The sequence below is a fragment of the Symphodus melops genome (genome assembly GCF_947650265.1).
Source record: "Symphodus melops genome assembly, chromosome: 8".
Lineage (NCBI taxonomy): Eukaryota > Metazoa > Chordata > Actinopteri > Labriformes > Labridae > Symphodus > Symphodus melops.
In genome coordinates this window covers 27247048-27268030 of record NC_136698.1, presented here as the reverse complement: position 1 = coordinate 27268030, position 20983 = coordinate 27247048, and positions in this window count along the sequence as shown.

Here is a 20983-nt window from a genome sequence, read left to right as displayed (position 1 = left end):
CGAGGGCCACGTGTGGCCCGAGGGCCGCGGGTTGCCGACCCCTGGTACAAACATTTCTATCAAAAGTGTGCTTCTGGTGCACGGACTGACGATTAGTTCTCGAACCCCGTGTACAGAATCTTGTCTGCTTGCTGCGTTTTATTTCGAACATGTGAAGGAATAATAATAATGACTTCCATTTCAATTTATTACATAAATTAACGTTTAGACATTAATTTCATCTCGACTCTGACTAGAGGCTCCTTTCCCCCCCTCTCCTCTCTTTCCACGGTTTCCTACTGTCCTTGTTAGTGTCCTGTCCTTTTCATGGATTCATTCATCTTGATTATTTTTGTGGACATATCTTTTAATTGTGTCGACATCTACGAGTAATTAAATCACACTGTAGCAGCAGATTATCTTTGGATTGGAGCCAACAGTCTGTTGCGAGCTGAAACGGATGTCTCTGATATTTACGAGTCGAGGACAAGTCTTCATTCTCGCCTGATTGAGAAGTACACAAACGCAGAGACATGTGAAATACATCCACAAATATACCAACTAAAATATTACAGTGCCTTTGTACAGAAGGAAATAACAGGATGAGTGAAAAAGATGATAAATCAAATATTTAAAATACTATGTGAGCGGGGGCCTTTACCGCCCCCGACCTCAAAGAATCAGAAGATTCTGGCCCGAGGCATTTTTTATTATTTTCCTTTTTTAATGTGAGTGAGCGCTGAAATATATTCATGAAATAGAATAATGTTTTTTTTTTTTTTTAACAGCTTTGACTATTTTCCACATTTTTTTATTAACTATGAAAATGTAACTTTGCATCATTTTTTTGCAAACAAGCAGACTGCTGTTTAACCCTTTAATAACCTGAAGATTTTATAAAAACATAAACCAGGTTACAGATTTGATTCTGAAACAAAAAAACAATAAAAAAAAAACAGACAAAGAAGAATGAAAAGTATTTAATTTCCTTTTATTAAAGGGTTTGAACACTGAGCCAGTCAGCATGTGACAGTCACTGTGAGGTCTCGGTTAAACATGTTTGAACATATGTTTATGATGTATATATATTATGTTTTTATGTTGTTCCACGACAGCTGAATAAATCTGAGATGATCCACAGTCTGTTTCACAATGTTCTTATTGTTCATTCAACCATAACAGTCACACATAAAGAGAGAAAAAAAAGCCCTTAAACAAATGTTAAAGAAAAACAACCTGTGCATGTTTGTACTTGGAGAGAGTTATTGGAAGCTGAAGGTTTTTTTTTTTTTTTTTTTTCAAATTGTGTTTTTATTTTCTGTCTGCAGAAGTATTTTAATCCTTTTTCCAAATATTTTCGCCCTCTCCGTCTGTTTTTTGGGAAGAGATTTTTTTTTGCAACATGCTCATTGTGTGTTGCTGAGCCACTGTAGTAGTCATGTGCTTTTTTTGAATCGTGGCCTTGCCCCGGGGATGACACCCTCCTCTTCATGTGATCAGGGACAGTGGGCTGTGTTGGCAGCAGCCTCGGGCTAAAGATGAGATGATATACTCTTTTCATACACCAGCCTGAAATAGAAACAACTGCCCAAAGTATTTCAGAGATCGGCCATGATGAGTCCTCCACGTGATGTGTAGCAGCACATATTCACATTCTCATGACCAATCACAGCACCTTCAGTTTTCTGTCGGCGTCTTCAAACTTGGATTAGTCCAGCTGTGGTTCAAAACAACGACGACAAGCAGCTGGAGTTGTACTGATGAAGCAGATTTAACAATCAGGGGTGGCTTCAGGACTTATTGGCCCCATGAAAAGGTATCACATCGGGCCCCTCCTCCACAGCAAGAGGCCCCCGGTGTTGCCATATCTGATGCAACCAGGTTTAAGGAAATAAGCCCCAAAAAGATATCTGCCCAAATCAAAATCAAGATGTTCATAAACGTGTGTCGGCGACTTAGCAATGATTTTATGTGATTTTGATTTAATATAGCGAGCAATATTAAGATAAGATAAGAAGATAAGATAATCCTGTATTCATTTACAGTGTTGCAGCAGCAAAGCAGGATAGCAGAAGAAAAATCACACAGTGCAAAAAAAATTAAAATAGATAAAAATATAAGTGTAGAAAGAGAAAATATGCATCAATTAAAGAGCTCGTAAAAATATGCATAAAAAAAAGGAACAGTTTTTATATATTTACTGTTTGTTAATAGTACATAAAGTTTCACTTTAAACGTCACATTTCTGGTTTAAAGCTGAGCCAGTGTCTTCTCTTTGCCCCGCTCTCATTCCTGGGCATTGTCACTCTGCGTGTGTGTGGTAACCATGGAAACGGGGTTGTAGACACCATGGCAGGTCCTGTAAAAACGCGTTTGTGTTTCCCGTTATCGCGGAGAGAATCAGGAGGAGTTCAGACAGGGAGCCAAAGAAAAGCCCAAATAAGAAAGAACACTTTAGAAAACGAGCCCAGAAAAAAACCAAAAAAAAAACCCTGAAGATGTTTGAAAGCGATTTTAGGTAAAAAACACAAAGTCGATTAAAACAAGTGGGATTGGAAACGATGACGAATCACTTTACCTCCTTTAAAAGTTTTAAATTAAGGATGATAAACTGTTCTTCTTCAAATAAATCTTGAATCTATTTCTTCTACTGTCGACACGTCGGCCCTATGGATACTGCAACTTAAAAAAAAAAAAGAACTAACTGTCCTGGTTCTGTTTCATCTGGTTTTAGTTTTCATTCTGTCCTTATGTTCTGTTTGTTTCCCTCCTGTGTTGGTTGTTTCATAGTCTCGTGTTTATTTTAGTCTTCAGCGTGTTTCTCTGTGTCCTCCTGTGTTACCTGTTAGTTTATTTCCTGTGTTGTGTTTTATGTCTTTAGTGTTTCCTGTTTTATTTTGTAGATCTGGTTTTAGGTGGAGTCAGTGTCGGGTTTGACTTTGTACTTGTCCTCAGTGTTCTTTGTTCCTTGTGTTTCCCTCCTGTCTGATGACCCTGATGTTCCTCACCTGTCTCGTTAGTCTCACCTGTGTCTGATTACCATGTCTATTAGGTCTCTGTGTGTGCCTGAGTCTCTTGTTGGTTCATTGTCTTTGTCTTTTGTTGGTGCAGTTTGTCTTTGGTCGTGGTTTGGCTCCTTGTGGTTTTTGGATTTTGTTTTTTGGATACGCTCTGTTCCTCGTTTTGGATTTATTACGTAGGTTTTTGTTAAAATAAATCTTATTTATCTGCACTCGGCTCCTCCTCCCTGTTTTCTGCCCGTGACATTAACAGGATGAATATTTTTCAAGAAGGTGCATCGAAAGGACTCTTAAAAAAGAAAAACAAATATTATTTCAAGTTAGTGCCTTGTATGAACCGCAAGTAAATAAATATAAGTCCATTCACATTAGTTTTTTTTTTCTAAATGCACATCTTTGCACCTTGAAAGTTTAGTAAATCTGTACTTTTATTTTTCTTTTATATTTTTATCTATATGTATAAAATCTTTGTTCTGTTAGTTCACACAGCGTTTTCTTTCCGATTCCTCTGTTTGTCCAGCACATGTTGAAAAATTGACAACAAAGATGACTTTGGCTAAAATAAAAGTTGCAGGTAAACGACTGCACACTGTCTAGACTGGCAGCTTTCTGCAGTAAATCAAAGCTGTGAGGAGAGAGAGAGAGAGAGAGAGAGAGGGAGAGAGAGGGAGAGAGAGAGAGAGTCTGACACTCTGGCTGTCAGAAACACTTTCACACGAAGCTCATCATGAAAACTTCCGGATGTTTTCGGGAGTTTGCTGAAAGCACCCATGAACGCTGCGTCTCACAGATTGCCCTCAGGAAACGGCTCCCATGCGTGTCCGAAAAACATTTATGTGAAGCGAAACGGCGACAATGTCGACTATTGAGCGCCGTTTCTCCATACATCATAAAAGCCCTCCATGTGAGCGTTGATGTTCCATATGTTTCCTAAACAGAGAATGACTCAGCGATGAGGATTGAATGAACCCATGAAATTGTTCAGACCATGATGTGATTTTTTTGATTTGCCAGCAGTTTATGCATGTCAGATGGCTAATTAATGTGTTATCTGTTTTTACGTGTGCTTTTATTTTGAAGGACACAGTTTTTTTTTTCTCTTCTTAAAACTCTATTTATTCCCGTGAGGCCATCCACGCACCAAGCGCTCAACCACAGGAGCCCAAGGACACATCGGAATCAAACCCTCAACCTTCCGATTTGAGAGGCAGCGACTGTACCCACTGAGCCACAGCCGAGTTAAGGAGCAACACAAGGCATGCTCCATGAAGCGTCCGTGGTAATCATTTACACAATTATGACCACTTGGGCTTCTTGTAGGAGTTGAATTTGATATCAAATACAGGAAAAAAAGAAAGTGGGATAAAAGACAAAAAAAATATTTTTTTTAAAGGCCATTTTGTATCTTTATCTGATCGTACAGCTGAAGAGAGTCGGGAAGTGTTGGGTGAGAAGACGGGGGAACAGAAACTTGGATTTTTGGGATTCTTGAACAAATGATGTTGAAATAAAGTATTTAAAGTCCAAATGTCATTTCGCTGTAAAGAGATTCTTTATTTCTGTAGATACAAGAAAAAGACGTGATTGGATAAACAAAGGTCATTGATTATCAGCTCTTTTCTATAAAGTCAACCACATCAGCTGTTTCACAAAGTCACATCGAAGGCATTTTATGTTTGTTCACTAAAAAATAAACTTTATTAGAAACATTGATACCTATGACTTTACTGTAATTACATTCAACTACTTTATTTCAGTTCCTGTGTGTACATGTGCAAACACTAAATGTGGATGGATGTTCTGTTTGAACACACTTCAGAGGGCGATCTGCCTCATGGCCGGTAAATGTTTTACCATGAAGCCATCAAAACTACGTTATGAGTATTATGCACGCTTTACGTAGGCTAGCTGCAGCTACTGTTCCCTGCTCCTCGCCGCCACCAGTCACCGTGGCCCGAGAGTCAAAAAGCATTCGCCCGCTATCTTCAAGTTAGCCTCCTAGCTGTGGAGCCTTACAAACCGACCTCTCCTGCAGCCATTTCATCAAAGCATCCGGACGCCATGGTGGCGTTTGAATACACTCCTCATGCTAACAGTTTTAGACGCTAGCAGAGTCACACCTTGTAGAAATGACCACAGGACTTAAAGTACTCCGGCACCTCGCCGGATCTCCGACGTGAGGGCGTGAGTCGAGGAAAAAAACAAATTTGTTGTGAATGTGCTTGATGAAGTTCTTCACCTAACGTTTCTAGCCAATCAGAAACAGAGTAGGGCCGGTTTTGGCAACACTCGCCATCTAGGAATATCATCCATCAATATGATCGGCATTAAAGATCAATGAACCAACAGGTCACTCCGTACCCCTCACATATGTCACAGGACTTCATCGTCTGAAGGGGACCAGAGAGAGAGAGGGAGAGACAGAGAGAGAGAGAGAGAGGGAGAGACAGAGAGAGAGAGAGAGAGGGAGAGACAGAGAGAGACACAGAGAGAGAGAGACAGAGAGAGAGAGAGAGAGAGAGACAGAGAGACTGTCATCTGGACATCTCCCCGCCCACGGGTCACCTGCTGAGATCCCGGGTCAGAACTTGTTTAAAACGGCAGTTCTGTTGTTTTTCCATCCGGAGTCACCAGAGACACCTGCTGAGTTCAGTGCGGATGTCCACACCTTTGGAAATGAGTTTTTTCGAGCAGTATCAGCGCTCAGTGCAGGCAGGATCGAATGTGTAAAAATATGTTCCTGTTCCAAAGTGTTAGACCCGCATACCAATAAACTGAACAGGTCAAGTTCTACAAAGAACAAAAAAAAAAAAAAGTACCGCTAAACAACTCATGAAACAAAGAAGCTTCACACACGACAAAGCAAAGCAGAAAACTTCAATCAAACAGGAAGAATCAGTTCCATTGATATAAATAGATGATGAAAGGCACAGCTATGGGCAAATCTTTTTTTTTTTTTTTAATCTGAATCAGCATACAGTATGTCGTGGGGGAAAAAAAAATATATATTTATAAAATGATAAACTCAGACTTATCCTCTCTAAAGGCTCTAACTCTGACTTTATAACAGTAAACATGAACAGATCAGACACGAGGCTAACACACACTGCATGTACGTATATTGCATATTTCGATACGATTGCTGACTGTGTTTTTTAACCATGTGTCTTTATGAGCTTTGTCAATATTGGTTGAAACAGATGCGGCCTGCAGGGACGGCTGCACGGAGCTCATTCTCACACACTTTGTTTGCACTTGTTCCCAAAAAAACAAAACAGAGCACATCGGGACATTCAGAGTTTTTTTTTTTTCGTGTTGTTGCATCCAAGCAAAAAATATCAAACCAGAGGTGATGTCATCAATAATCCAGCCAACATAAAAAACATCTCCACTCTCTGTAATTTCCTGCGATGTCAACGCCATAAATCTCTGGATTCAGGCACCAAGCGGCCTTTCCTCTGTGGGAAACTGCTGCTTTTTGTTTTTTATATGCACGGGGTGATGAGAAGCTGACAGCTGGCTCTCCCTGCTCCACAACACAAAGCACAGACATTATTGCTCCAACTGTGTCACTTTGAACTTCCTCTGCTGTGAGTTTCATTGCAGACTGTTAACTTCATGTTGATAGGTTGACAGCACTTTACAAACAAAGCGTTATATGGGGAAGACATTTACAACCAGAACATGTGACGTGTATAAAATTGAAGGAAGTGGAGCTACAAAGTGTTCATTTATCTGTCCGGGATCTTTTCAAAAGCGGCAGTCGTTCTGATTTATAGTCCTGGGAACCATCACAGGTTTGATAATAAACTTATTAGCACAATTAAAATACTGATTCACCATAATAACATTTATTTTTTTATCTTTAGGAGAAGTTACTGGATGGTTGTAAAAATCTCACGACTGCTTCTTGACATGATTTAACTCCGCGATTAAAAAAAATTATTCCGCAAAGGTTCATTGTGTGACTTCAGGCCAATTCTGTCCTGGTTTATAATTGAATGAATTTTATAATTTTATTTTGTAAGCGGACCATGCACAATATTTAACATAATGATGTCTGTCTGATTATAACCTGATTAGCTGCTCCTGATTGGATGGATGATTTTCGGGCCTGTCTGAGGTTTACGTCCTACATGGTGCACATTGGGTTCTTATTGGAAAAAATGTGTTTCTGAACATTACATCTGATCAAAGACTATTTGAACCTCTGAGAAAATAACTTTTCCCACTTTATGCATGAAATCCCAAACATTAAAAAAGGAATCTCTTTGTCTCTTAAGTTGTTTTAAATTCACCCCTGTATGAGTGTAATTATAAAACATATTCAAAATAATTATTCCAGTGCTAATTGTTAATCCCTTATGTGAAATGACTTATTGTAAGTTTATTTCATTTGATTCTAAATAATAATAATTTGACTGTCAAGTCGGATATGGCAACTTAATTAAGTCCTGAAAATATACTTTATCATAAAACATTAGATTAGCTTTTTGTTTATTTTCAACTTGTCCTCTAAACTTTGCACACAGTTCAAACATTTTTTATTATCAAAAAAATTTAGGAAAATAAATCAAGTTACAGGGATGAACACAATGTCAAGTGGTTGAATGAAGGACACAACATTTAATCTAATTAAAGCAAACAAGAGGAAAGAAACACATCATGAGGTATGAAATATTAAACCTATTTCAAACTGACATCGCACTGAGACTGAGCCAATTTAAAAAGAAGAAAAAAAGAATGACATCACAGGCTGAATGCAGCTCAATGCAATCAGTTTAACAAAACACATGTTCACATATCTTCCATTCACATACATGCACATGCTGCTGACATGTCGCAACGTTACCTCCCCCTCCAGCAGGAGCGAGGACCTGATGCATGTGCACGTTTCCTGGGACTGCTCCTTTAAAGTGCCGGCTCAGCAGTTTTATCTTCCATGAAACACAACGGACTGGACGTGTCCGTCTCTGAGAGCTCATGAGCAGCGTTGATGTCCCGGCCGTGGCTTCAAGGCAGCACCGACACCATCTCTCCGTCCTCTGTACATAATCCAATGCAGGTTTCAATATTTGTTTATTTAAAATGATTCCCATCAGCTGACGCCAAGACGACAGCGAGTCTTCCTGGGGTCCAGTCGCGACATATAAAACACAATCACCACAATCTCAATTGCAAGATAAAAAAAACAACAACACTGAGAGCACTTAGGCTATTAAAAATAAAAACAATGAAATAGAGAAAAACATCCATTTTTTCTCGTCACATGACAAAACCTTGCTCCATCAATAATCCAGATGGTTTTACGGCTTTGAGAACAAAAACAATCTTAGTCTCGTGTTAAAACCAGTTTTTCCCTTGAAATCACGAATCTCACCTGGAGGATTGTTCCAAAGCACAGCTGACCTATAGGACACAGTCATCTTCATAGCATTAGACTTAGGTAGGTGTTCTCCAGTGATCTGCCGACTGTTTGCCCCTCTAGTGTAATGTGAATGTGTATCTAAGCAGTAAAATGTATCATAAAGAAATGCAGGAGTCTGAGTATTAATAATTCTGTGAAAGTATATTAATATATTAGCAGATATTGCAGCTGGACTCTCGTGCATGCTTGGATGGTGAAATGGAGGTAAATGCATATGATCACCCTAACTAGGTCAAGTTTCACTCTATTGTCTTTGACACTTAATGCTAATCTGCTCCTCAATAGTTGGGTACTTTAATGATAATCACCCTAATCACTCCTGGTTTCACCTTATTGTTTTGGACACTTAATGCTAATCACTGCTCCTTTATGTTGCGGAGTACTTTAATGGCCCAGTCTGCATCCCTGCATTGACTGTTTAATGACTGTACTCACACCTCTGGCACTACCTCAAACACCTCTGTACATGCACATGGAACTAGTTTCTAGAAGGTCAGCACTTTGTTTCTAAGGCTACTTAACTGTTTACAGGTCTCTTTTAATCAGCACATGTTTTTCTCTCCTTCACAGGTTATGTACATTATGCTATATACGTTTTAAGTCTAATGCTAATGCTAACTGCACAGGTTTAACCTGTAATTATGTTTACTCTTAGTCACATAGGGGCTGCTAAATCTTGTTTGGGGATTATTGTATACAGGGGGGGGGGGGAGGGGGGGCAGCGGGTGTGTACTGTAACTAATGTCTTGTATTGTAACTAATGTCTTGTGTCCTGCCTGTCTGTATACTGCTACTGGATGCCCTGAATTTCCCTCGGGATCAATAAAGTATCTATCTATCTATCTATCTATCTATCTGTAGCTCCCCTTCTGTGCACCGTGATATGAGCTTCAGATTCACCGTACATGCAGGTCATCATCACAGCTAACGAGCTCTGTGAGGCTCTCCAAATGTGAAGTTTCCATAAACTGATAAAGTGTGTCAGCAAGAAAAGCCATGTTTTCATGTAAGCTGCACTGACATGTGTCACGGTCAGGAAGGGAGAGGTGGACAAACCAAAATGTGACTGGTGTCGTTTTCTGCCAGAAACTTTCACGGTGTCGACGAGGAAATGTTTTTGCATTGTCATAGTCTTCTTTGTCCTCGTTTGCTTTTTGCCCCGTCTCTTCTCTGCACCTTGCTCACCACAGACTTATCAGTGCACCTGTTGTAAGTTTGTCCGGTGGAGTTTAAAACTCAGGTCTTCAATCATTCTCAAACAAGATCCTGCCTGGTGCTTTCTCAGACCACCTCTGCAGCCTGCGTCTCTGCATTTATCATCCCAACAACAACTTCTTTTTTTTTCCTTTTGTAATTGTGGCATTTTTTGTACTTCCTCCGAATGTCACCAATTAGTTCTTCATGGTAGAGGAGTGTTCTCCAGACCTTGCTGTTCACAACCTGAGACAGTATTTATTCTGCGTCGCTCGCTGGAGTCTTTTCTTGTATTTTCTGATGTTTGAGTTTCCTGTTTAGTTCTTCTCTGTCTTCCTGCAGTTTGTCTCATGGATCGGCACATAGTCACACAGCTTCTTAGCTCAGGATCAGATCGATATCGGACACCAGGATCGGAGCCATCTCAAGTGATGATTGGTCCTTGTGACTTCACCTCTTGACAAACAGGTTTTTTTGCAGTGCAGACAGGAAATATGCTTCTAGTCCTTATATGAGTTGCACGTTACACTGAGTTCAAACATTTCCTCGTATCCTGCTTGCGGCTGCAGAGGCCGACTATAATGAAGTATTTTAATAAAAACTCAAGATGAAGATTCAAATCCTCTAATAATTTTTAACACACGTCTCAGGGTGATTTTCTTGGTCTGTTCAGTTTCAGCCAAGTTTTCATCACCTTCAAGATAAAAGCAGTTTATAATATTTGTTAAAGCCAACACTGTATTATTATTATTATTATTATTCCCACACTCCTCCTCCAACGTCAGCTTCTTTGTTTTTCTTTTTTCCATCAACATTGTGTGCACAAAATTTGTTTAACTTCACGGCTTTGTTTTTCATTTCTCTCTCTCTCTGTGTGTGTGTGTATGTAATAAATGCCTTTCCTCTGAATGCCAACAAGTCCTTTTGTTACGCAGGACGGGCCCGAGTCCAAACACAACACTTCCACGCTCTAATTTTACCAAAAGTTTAAAAAAAAAAAAAAAAAAAGTCACTTTGGCAGCCTGACTGGCCCAGATTTGACCTTCTGTCGTCTTGTTCTGAGTCCAGCTGCCACTCCGTCCTGACCTTTGGGAATAATTGAGTTCTAAATATGATCCTAAACCTGCCTTATCGTGTTGACGGTAAAACAAGATAAGGCTCCTTATTCTGTTAAACCTGCTTTCCTAAAGAAGTCAACGCATTCAGACTTGTGTTGTGTGGTTATTGTTTTTTTAATTTTGTATTTCCAATCCTGATAGAAGAACAAATATATAATAATGTAAAATACGTGTCTTTGCACCTTTAAGAAAAAGCTAAAGACACAGCTCTTTGTTCAACACTTAATGATATTGATGATGAGGAGGAAGAGGAAGAGGAGGAGGAGGTGAATAACAATATTTAGGATGGTTTGAGCTCTCAAGAACAGCACTCAATCTTGTTTTTGTTGATTTATGAAGTTTAAAAGTAAAAAACCCTGAACGTGCTCTCTAATGTTTGTTTGCTTTGAATAAAATCATCTGCTGAATGAATTGCAAAAAGTTTGTAGAAATGCAAATACACCCTCACACACACACACACATTGTTATTTGTGGTCATGTAGTTTCAGTTTGCCTTCTTGTTTAATAAAATAAATCATTAGTTCATCCCCCTCCCTGTTGAACCCACACGGAGGGTAAGAAACAGAGACTAAATAGACACGAGGTAATCAGACACAGGTGAGACTTAATGACACAGGTGAGGACAATCAGGCTAATCAGGACAGGAGGGAAACACAGAGAGGCAGGAAGTCTAAAACCAACTACAAAGTAAACCACGAAACACTGAAGAACATAACAGACTAAATCCAGCTTGAGAACTGGTTTGTTTTTGCATCACAAGCATTAATGGCAAACTCGCCCAAAACAGGCTATAGAGGTGTGTGTAGGCATGATGCACAACACGGCGACTGTGAGGAAACTGATGGAGCAGCATGAAGGGTTTTAATGTCTCTGTCCTCTGAGTACACTTTGGTCAAATAGCAGGAAAGGGTTAGCGATTTAAGAGCATGGGAGACGATGCATCTGCTTTTACTTCACATGGAGAAATAAAACATGTGGTTGAGATGTTTTGTGCCAAACAGCCAGCGTCCTGTCGCAGCATCCTGTGATCTCTTACTCTCCAAGGAATGTAAATGACACAGCGATGCCATCCGCATTACTGCCCACTCACAATGCTTGCACACCTTTATTGACGTGTTGATTGAACTTGATTACAGACGGCAGAGTGCATGATTACAGACTGCAGGTGAAAGAACAATACTTTATTTTACCAAAAAAAAACATGTTCAGAAGTTATCAATTGTGCACAAGAGTGGTGTTAAGTGCATTTCTAACAAAGCACAAGCCAAAGGTCAGTCTGAAGTTTACTTCAGCTGTGTTAACCTGAAAAATAAACTTAACGCCAATTAGTTTGAAGTTCTGAAGTTTGCTGCGTGCAGATCTGTAATAAAAGTCAGGCTTTATAAAAGGTCAGCAGGAGAAGAAAACAACCTTTAAGACGTTTGTCTTGTTGAATGGATTGATCATTTTTGATGCTTTCCAGGAAGTCATAAAAAAAACCAAAAAAACGCTGATTTGCTTCTCCGACACTGTCGAAAAAGATTTGTTGAAATGTTTGACGTGGGTCCCACAGGTAACTGTTTCTGTCCCAGACACCAAAGCCTGCTGCTGATACAGAGTACAGACTCATTTGACAAAGATTCTGTATAGTCTGACCTACACTGTAAAGTTTATTTCATGATGGGCTTGTAAATAAAGGATTATGTGATCTTAAGGAGGAGTCTGTCCGTCATGTAAAATCAGACGGGGAGTCTCTGGGAATTTGGCTTGTGGTTCTGCTCAACTCTGTGAAATCATCCAACCAAATATCAAACATATGAGTGAATCCAACTGATTGGGAGCAGCTGTGTGAACAGTTAGTGGCCGTAGTGCCTCAGTGCAAACCGCAAAACTAAGGACGGGGATCGGCCTCACACGGGGCACCACTTTCAAATGAACGGTAAGAAATCAAAAATGTCTAAATTGGCATGAAGCTAAGCTGTAAAATGTTAAAACTGTTTTATAAGTGTTTTTCTTCTTCCAGCCAATCACAGTGCTTTTTCACCACACATTCATAACTGATGACGAATGCTATCAGTCCAAAGGATACTTTAACATGTAAACTGATGGAGCAGGGAATCAAACTAGCAACCTTAACTTTGAGAGATGATAGACTCTTACGTTGAGCCTCAGCCGCCTCACAGCTGATCATGTTTTGTGGGTCAAAGGTCAACACATACTGTGACCCCTTTGAATGAAACCTTTTCTGTCCTTAACTCAAAAGTTCAAAGGTCACAACATGAAACTCCTTCAAGCAAAACGTCCAAGAGCTGAACACGAGGAGGCGACGTGTTCTAACTTCAAAGTGTCGAGGGGCCGCAGGCACCATCCAGGACGCCGAGGTCACGTCCTCGCCGTTTTTTCCCCCTCAAGTTTCATTTCATTAAAACTGAAAGTAAACACGTGGCCGCAGGTCTATTTATAAGAAACGGCAAAGAAGCAGCGTTGTGTTAAGAGGCGGCATCAACACGAGTTATCATTTGTTGCAGCGATAAAGGAAGAGGACGATCAGGCAATATTTCTAAAAACGTGTTTCTTCCGCCCTTCCGTTTTTAAAAAATATCCAAATCAAAACGCAAAAACGAGGGAAAGTGCCCACATGAGCACGCCCGGCCCGTAGGTGGCGATAAAAGCTGTGTCTCATTCTCACATCAAACGCTAACCATAAAAGAAGATTGCGAGCATGCACAGTAAGTCTTTATTTACAGGAGAGGTTGCTTTGTAGACATGCAATTAAGCCTAACAGCAGCGAACACACGTAAACAAACCAATAGCCCGCCATCTTGGTTATGACGCATGGCGCATGCTCAACACGCAAGTCGACGTAATGACGCTCCTACTACAGAAAGCTGCGTTTTCACTGTTCACACGAATACAAGTAAACATAGTTTTTTTAAAATCTGCACCTTGGAATATGTTTTTCAACGTTTTCGTTAACAGTGACCGAAACTCCGTTTTCAATCGCTGTCATGTGGACGAGAGGCCAAAAGGGAGAGAAGATACGACGTTTTCCAAAATAATCCAGACACGTGTGGATGGGAGCCAAAGACAAACATTAAACAGTAAAATGAATGTTGACCTCGGTATTTCAACAATCAAGACGTCCTGGAAAAACCTTTTTCTGGCTGTTGTTCTGACCAGATTCTTGAGAATGTGAAATCTCAAAAACACCGAGAGGGGGATTTAAAAAAAACAAAACAAAACAGTGACACTTGGAGATGTCTGGTATTTAGTCTAATCTGGAACTGATAATGGTGTGGCCTCTCTCCACTTTAAAGGGATCATGCATTAACAGCATGGTCCCTGTTGTCAGACAGATTCCTCTGAAAGGAATCCAAGCTATGCACCTCTGCAGACCGGGGAACAACGAACATGTAGCAGACACTAACACAGTCCTACATATGTTCCTATGTTAGTTTCTGTCTCTGTGTGTCCACTGGGCTGCAGGAGGACGTCAGCCTCTGCAGCCGATTGGTGCAGAGATCAAGGGCGCCTGATTTAAATCTTCTTCTTTCTTTTTGGAGAGTAGCCTTTTTGCAAGACGTCTTTATTTCACTTCGTTGTCTTTGAGTTAGATCAGATCGTTTTGGTCCGACGCAGATGTTTTTATTTTTTTTATTTTGCCGACACACTCCCTGAAGTTTTACTTTGTTTTGTTCACTGAATGAAGAAACAGAGTTGGAACTGCACAGGTCGTTCTTTGGTTTACAGCTGGTTCACCCTCGGCTGGTCGTAACTTAAAAAAGGGGGGGGCTCGTCTGTTTTAATCCCAGTGTTCTCGATGGGTTGGTTCGGTAAGTTTTCTGTTTTATCCTCTCGTATATCCGGTTGGCGGTTTGTCTGTAAATCCGCACCACGCAGTTTAATCATTTCACCAGACATGCCGCGCCACATCGGCTGGAAAGATGTAGAAAGGTCGACTTATTGTTGCATGCAACGCCAAGAAGAAAAGTTGCGGGGTTAAAGTCTTATTACGCGGGGGACGCCAGCGGAGGAGCTCCCATCTTTAAGGTAAATGAAGGTTAGGAACAGGAAGTTGGCGGTTGAGGCGATGCAGCTCAGCATAAGGGCTTTAGAGCTTTTTAGGCCTCGCACTCCCCCCCCCCGTGACCACTTTGATGTAAGCAGACGAACTGCACAGGCGCTGACTTTACGAGAAGTCGACTCTGCTTTGGAGCAGATTGCGAGCACTTTCACATGGGCTGAAAGATGTCTGGTCACAGTGGGAACTGCGCACGCCGTTCTTTGGCGTAGCGAGTTTAAGAGAGGCGCTTTTTACGATACCACAGGTTTGACCTCAGCTTGTTGGAACAGTTCAAAATTTGAATTTTTGTAACAGCCCTGTCTTCTTACTCTTCATATCTTCCAGCCTTCAGTGATTAGAAGAGAAGATCCTGTCTGGTTATACGTCCCTCCTGTAAATGTTTAACGCCGTCCTATTCACGCCGTTTGTATTCTCCACTTTAAAAAAAACAAAAGATCCATTCATTTGTTCCAGATCGGTTAGGAGCTGGCGAGAGGAGAGAGGGAAAACATTCATGGAGTCAAGCTTAACTATTAACCCTGATATGTTCTTTGATAAAGACTTTGAATATGCAGATGTATCTCCAGCCACGGTTTTATTATCAGCTCGGCAGGATTTCTGTGACTCAACACAAATCTCACGTTGGGCGCCTTCGCCTCGTTTACATATTACAATGGCTTAAGAAAAACGTTTAGTTTGAAACCCTGTTTTAAATAAAACTGCTACGTTGGCCTGTATGGTTTTTTTTTTTCGTCGTGTCTGTCAGAAAGCTTAAAAGAAAAGAAAGGATTTAAAGTGCGTCTTCCTCCTGGATGATGTGGAGAATAGTTAAAATAGTTAGGACTAAAAATATAAAGAGAGATCTTCTATCTTAACAAAAGTATTTCATTCAAGCTAACAAGGCAAAGCCATCCTCACCAACAGTCCCAAGGAACCTAAGAGAGCTCAGAGAGCTCAGAGAGCTCCCAGAAAAGGAGAGGTTAGAATATAAAGACAGAGACAAGCAGTAATAAGATAAGAAAGCTGGGAGAGAAAGAGGGAGAGAGAGATCAGAGATCCTGGTGCCAGTTCCCCCGGTAGTCTAGGCCTATAGCAGCATAACTATGAGCTGGTCCTAAGCCGGCCCTAACTATAAGATTTATCAAAAAGAAAAGTTTGAAGTCTATTCTTAAAAGTACCTAGTGTGTCTGCCTCCCGGACCCCGACTGGTAGACGATTCCAAAGGAGCCTGATAACTAAAGGCTCTACCTCCCATAGTACTTTTAGAGACTATAGGCACCACGAGCAGGCCTGCATTCTGGGAACGTAATGTTCTGTTAATGAACAACACGCTGCAGGAAAATATGTGAAATTCTTTTTAAGAAAGACACCAGACATCATCTTTATTTATTTGGCTAACTTTACCGTCAATTTGACTTCACGAGAAACAAAAACCAGTTTTTTCTTTGAAGGCCCAACGTGGCCCCCTTTCCTCCACTGGGGCCCCGGGAATACAACATGTCCGACGTGTCCTTGAGCAAGACACTTAACCTTGAGTTGCCGCCCTGTTTGAATGTGTACGCAGTTCGTTGCTTCTCTGTGCCTTTTGAATTTCCCCTCGAGGATAAAAACGAAACCAAACGCTCCGAGTCAACACACATTCGTTGACAAACAAGAGGACGGACGAGGTTTAGTAAATACTGGGTTTTGAGTCAATATGACTGTGCAGCTTATTGTTTGCAAACTGTTAGCATGCGGAGTATGAGAATTCAACTGAGGGCATTTTTACATGCTCGTTTACTGATATGCAAACCGGAGTCATGACTGCACCGAGGCGCTCCACGTCGGGTCTGCAGGGACGTTCAGGTGTTGAGGCTCGGTCTCTCTCCAGTGTGAACGAGAGGTGTAACGCCATACATGTGGAGAAATGACCTCGGCACGCTGCCACAGCTACACAGTGCAGCAAAACACCAGATCAAAGGCGTCTGTGAATCAACCCTGTAAAAAGATTGCAAGCGGGAAAAGTTGCATATTGTTGCTTTACATGCGTGAAGATGATCTGTGCTTGAGTTGAACTGGTTTCTTTGGGTGACACTGGGAGGATACAGATCTTCTCTTGAACATGTTGAAGACAAAATACTGATCAAAAAGAAAAAAAGAAACAAACTACTGAAAATTAAGTGGAGCAATAAACACACGTAGGGAAAATATTATTGAAGTGCATTTTGGGAAATATAGGATTTAGTGAGCTGACAAAAGGTCGGCATGTTCCAGCCTCTGGTTTTTATGAACCTGCTGACGATTTTAAATATTGTTTCCAGTTTGAAATAGTCGATAAGTTCTCCACGTACCTCCTGCTTATTATCCATCGTGTCTAACACATGAAAACAAAATGTTGTTCAGCAGTTAAAAGGTGTGACTCTGAGCCCCCGGGGCCTGAACAGGGAACAGACTAATATTGTAGCTTCAAAACAATCAGGTGTTTATTGCTAATTTGTCTCTGGGTTTTGTGAATTTTCTGTGCTTAAAAAGAACTTTGTTACAGATTTTTTATTTTTTTTTCCAAGTAAAAACATTAAAAAAATCTGAAGAATAAACGCCGAAGGACCTGCAAGCAGCCAGAGGTCAGGGAAGCAGCAACTCAACATGCAGTCTCTGAGTTTTTAAAGCAAGCTGCATGGATAAAGGCGTGTGACCATGATGCCAATAACTAATCAGACCTGTTTTTTTTATACCAGGCTGTAAAGATGATAGTTTCTATTATATAAACAGGATTTTGCACTTTCGCATTGCCTTTAATTTTTTAGACCAGAGGATGAAGCTGGGTTTAAAGTGGGTACTGCAGTCCAAATTTAAAACATTAAAGAGATAGAGCTCCCCCCCCCCCTAAAGTGGATGTGCATACAGGTTGCATTACCACAGACACTGTAGCTTCAGTGTTTAGCCAGCTCTGCATCCGTCTTCAAACATTTCTGCGTTCTAACCTCTCTCCATTTTTCAAAAGCATCTCCAACATTTGTCCAAGTTTTTCCCACGTCTCTGTTTGAGGAGCTGAGGAGATAATTGCTCTGCTACACTTTGATCTCATGAGAATATTCACATGTTTATCAATGCAATAATTTGACAGAATCACAGTGTCGACAGCAGAGCAGAAACGAGTGCACAAAGTCTCTGTTCGTGCACCCATCGTGCATTCTCCTCATTTTCTCACATCAGCTTACTGGGAACAGATTTTTCCCACAATAGTGGGAAAAGAAGGACAGTTGAAACTTCATGATATGGATGAAGGTGAATTTGAAGGTCTTATGCTCGGATCAGATGTCAACGCTTCCTTTAATAGGGATAATGCTGCTCCACAATTCCTTTCCTTCCTTTCTGTTCCTGACTTCCCTTTAAGGAAACCATGATATTCCAGATCTAAAAAAGATGCACAGAATAAAAAAAAGAGGCTTTTTAATTAATTAAAGGAGATTTTTTACAAAAAAAAATTGTGAATCATTTTTTTACAAAATGCTGTCATTGTTTTTTGTTTTGTTTTTAAATTGACAGTGAGCTGCACTGTTTGCAGGTCACTCAGGCAGAAACCCTGCTCTGATATCCCAAAGGACACTTACGTGAATGGAAAATTGATAATTCTGTTTTACACGGGTTAATGCTTGGAGGAAGTTAAATTGGAGATTTGGTTTCAGTGTTTGGCCATTAGAGGCTTTAAGGGAGGTCTGCGGGGCTCGCGTTAGCCAAGATATTAAATGACACACAGAATCGTATCAGTCTTGAGGTTGAGGTCCGTACCTCTGATAGTGTTCAGACGTGTTCGGACAAACGTTTGTTCTGTGAGGAAATCTCTGCAAACAAAGATTTTAATATCAAACTCCAAAGAACCCTTTAAGAGTCGTAGATCTGCTCCCCCCCCCCCCCCCCCCCCCTCACCTCCGTGCAGGGACGTTTGCATGCACCCTTCATTTTGATTGATTTGCTCTGTCTTCAGCATGTGCATCATATTTCCTGACATTTGTTAAAAAAAAACGAAAAAAAAAACCAGAGGTGCTCAGTGACTTTTTAAGCCTCAGGTGAAAAAATCCCACAGGTGAATTGTTCGTTGTCATTTGCTGCACAAATAGGCCAAGTATCATATCAGTCACGGCCTGCGTGATAGTTTGAGGTGTGTGTGTGTGTGTGTGTGTGTGTGTTTGTGTGTGTGTGTGTGTGTGTTTGTGTGTGTGTGTGTTTTGGGAGATGGTTATGACCAAACCCACAGTCGTTTGCATGTGGCAGATGCATGTCATTTTAAAAGTGTATTTCGAAGGACTGTATAGAGGCCACGTTGATGTATGAACAGAAATATGCAAATGTTAGAAAAAGGGCGTGTTTAAAAAGAGGCGGAGCTTCAGACTTATGATTCACATCATTACGCTAAGAGTACGTTAGCTAGACGTACAAACTTAAAATATAATGTTCACAACATATTTCTGCTCCATTCCATTATGGACACAAACTAGAGAGATACTTTATTGATCCTGAGGGAAATTCACTCCTCTGACTATGTGAAAACTAAAGTGTAATATCTTCAGTTCTTCCTGAGGGAGCTGCATTCACACGCATTCAGGCAAACCCTGGACAGCCAATCACACGGCGGCCTGCCAGAGAAGGTCGCCAGGAGAAGACATCTTTGCTTTTGGAAGTCAAAAATATTTGAGCTTTTTTTTTTTTTTACATCACCACGAATGTTAATTAGAATCAGATGTCGCTCGCTCACAAGAAAAACTATGAGTAATTCAAAGTCCTTGTTTTCACCCCCTGACCGTGTCCTCTATCTGCAGACACATTCACTTTAACACTGATGATTCATGTCGTGGTTCCCCTTTGGCAGATTTCCACCCCTCACTTACACACCAGCATTTACACCGATCCATCTCCACACTGTGAGACGCTGCATTACTTTTTACAACGGACCAATCACGGCCTTTGTTCACTACCACAGTTTTTGCTGCTTGTTTTCAATACCAAACCATTTTCAGTTTCTGGAGCACAAACACCAACATCAGCTGCTCGGCTGGTTTTTGTTGCTCCAAGTGGAAAACAGTTTCCGCCACATCGGCTCGTTAATGTAACGTGTCCCCCTCATAGACCAATCCAAATCAAGAAGGGGCGGGGCTACTGGTATCAGTGTCGCAAACAGCACCGGAAAAAAAGGTCACGCAGGCCCTTAATAGTGACACGACATCCAACTAAAACATTTACACTTCATTTGTGAGTTCAGCAGATTCTGTACAAGCTGACCAACAAAGATTTATATTTATATGTCCATCTTTGATTTCATTTACTTTATTGAGCATAAGGTGCCTATAGACTGTGTTTTTATATTTCTGTCCTGTCCTCTGTTTGGGCCCCGGTTCTTCACTCGCCCCCCCCCCCCCCCCCCCATACGGGTTGTACCCTCTTAATTTGAAATGTGAAGACTTGAGTCGAGGCTGTTTCATGTTGGATCTACAAGAAAGAATCCTGGGTTCATTTTGGTGCCGTGACTCGAAGTGAGGGCTTAAAATCAACACATGCACTGGTGGTTGGTTGGTTCTTGTGCAGAGGTTACAATCCTCAAATTTGCCAGTCCGGGTTCAAATCCAACTTGTGGCTCCTTCGCCACGTCATTCCCCACTTTTTCTCTCTGTTCTCCATATCCGACTCTTTCTATCCTGTAAGGCAGGGGTGTCAAACTCCAGTCCTGGAGGGCCGGCTTCCTCAGACTGTTAGATGTCTCCCTGCTCGGACGCAGCTGAATCCAATGAGTGACTCATTATCAGGCTTCTGCAGAGCTTGATGACAACACGTTGGTTTAAAGCAGGTGAGTCTAAAAGTCTGAGGAAGCCGGCCCTCCAGGACTGGAGTTTGACACCTGTGCTGTAAGGCATAACACCCCCCCCCCCTAAAATAAAGGTTTTGAAGATATTTTTTACCTTCAATTTTTAAGATCCATTACTTTAAGTTGCAGTTACATCATGTCGATGAAGTCATCGTCTGCACAGTGATGAAACAGGCCTGCAGCATGTTGTGGTATATTCTTAGGTTTTTTTAGAAACTTGTTAAGAAAACATTTCTTGGAAGCATCATCCAAAGAGAGAGAGAGAGAGAGAGAGAGAGAGGGGGGGGGGGGGTGTAAAGTGGTGGACCAGTTTCTCTCTTCTGAGTAAACCCACTGTGCCTGAACAAACATATTATTTAGAAA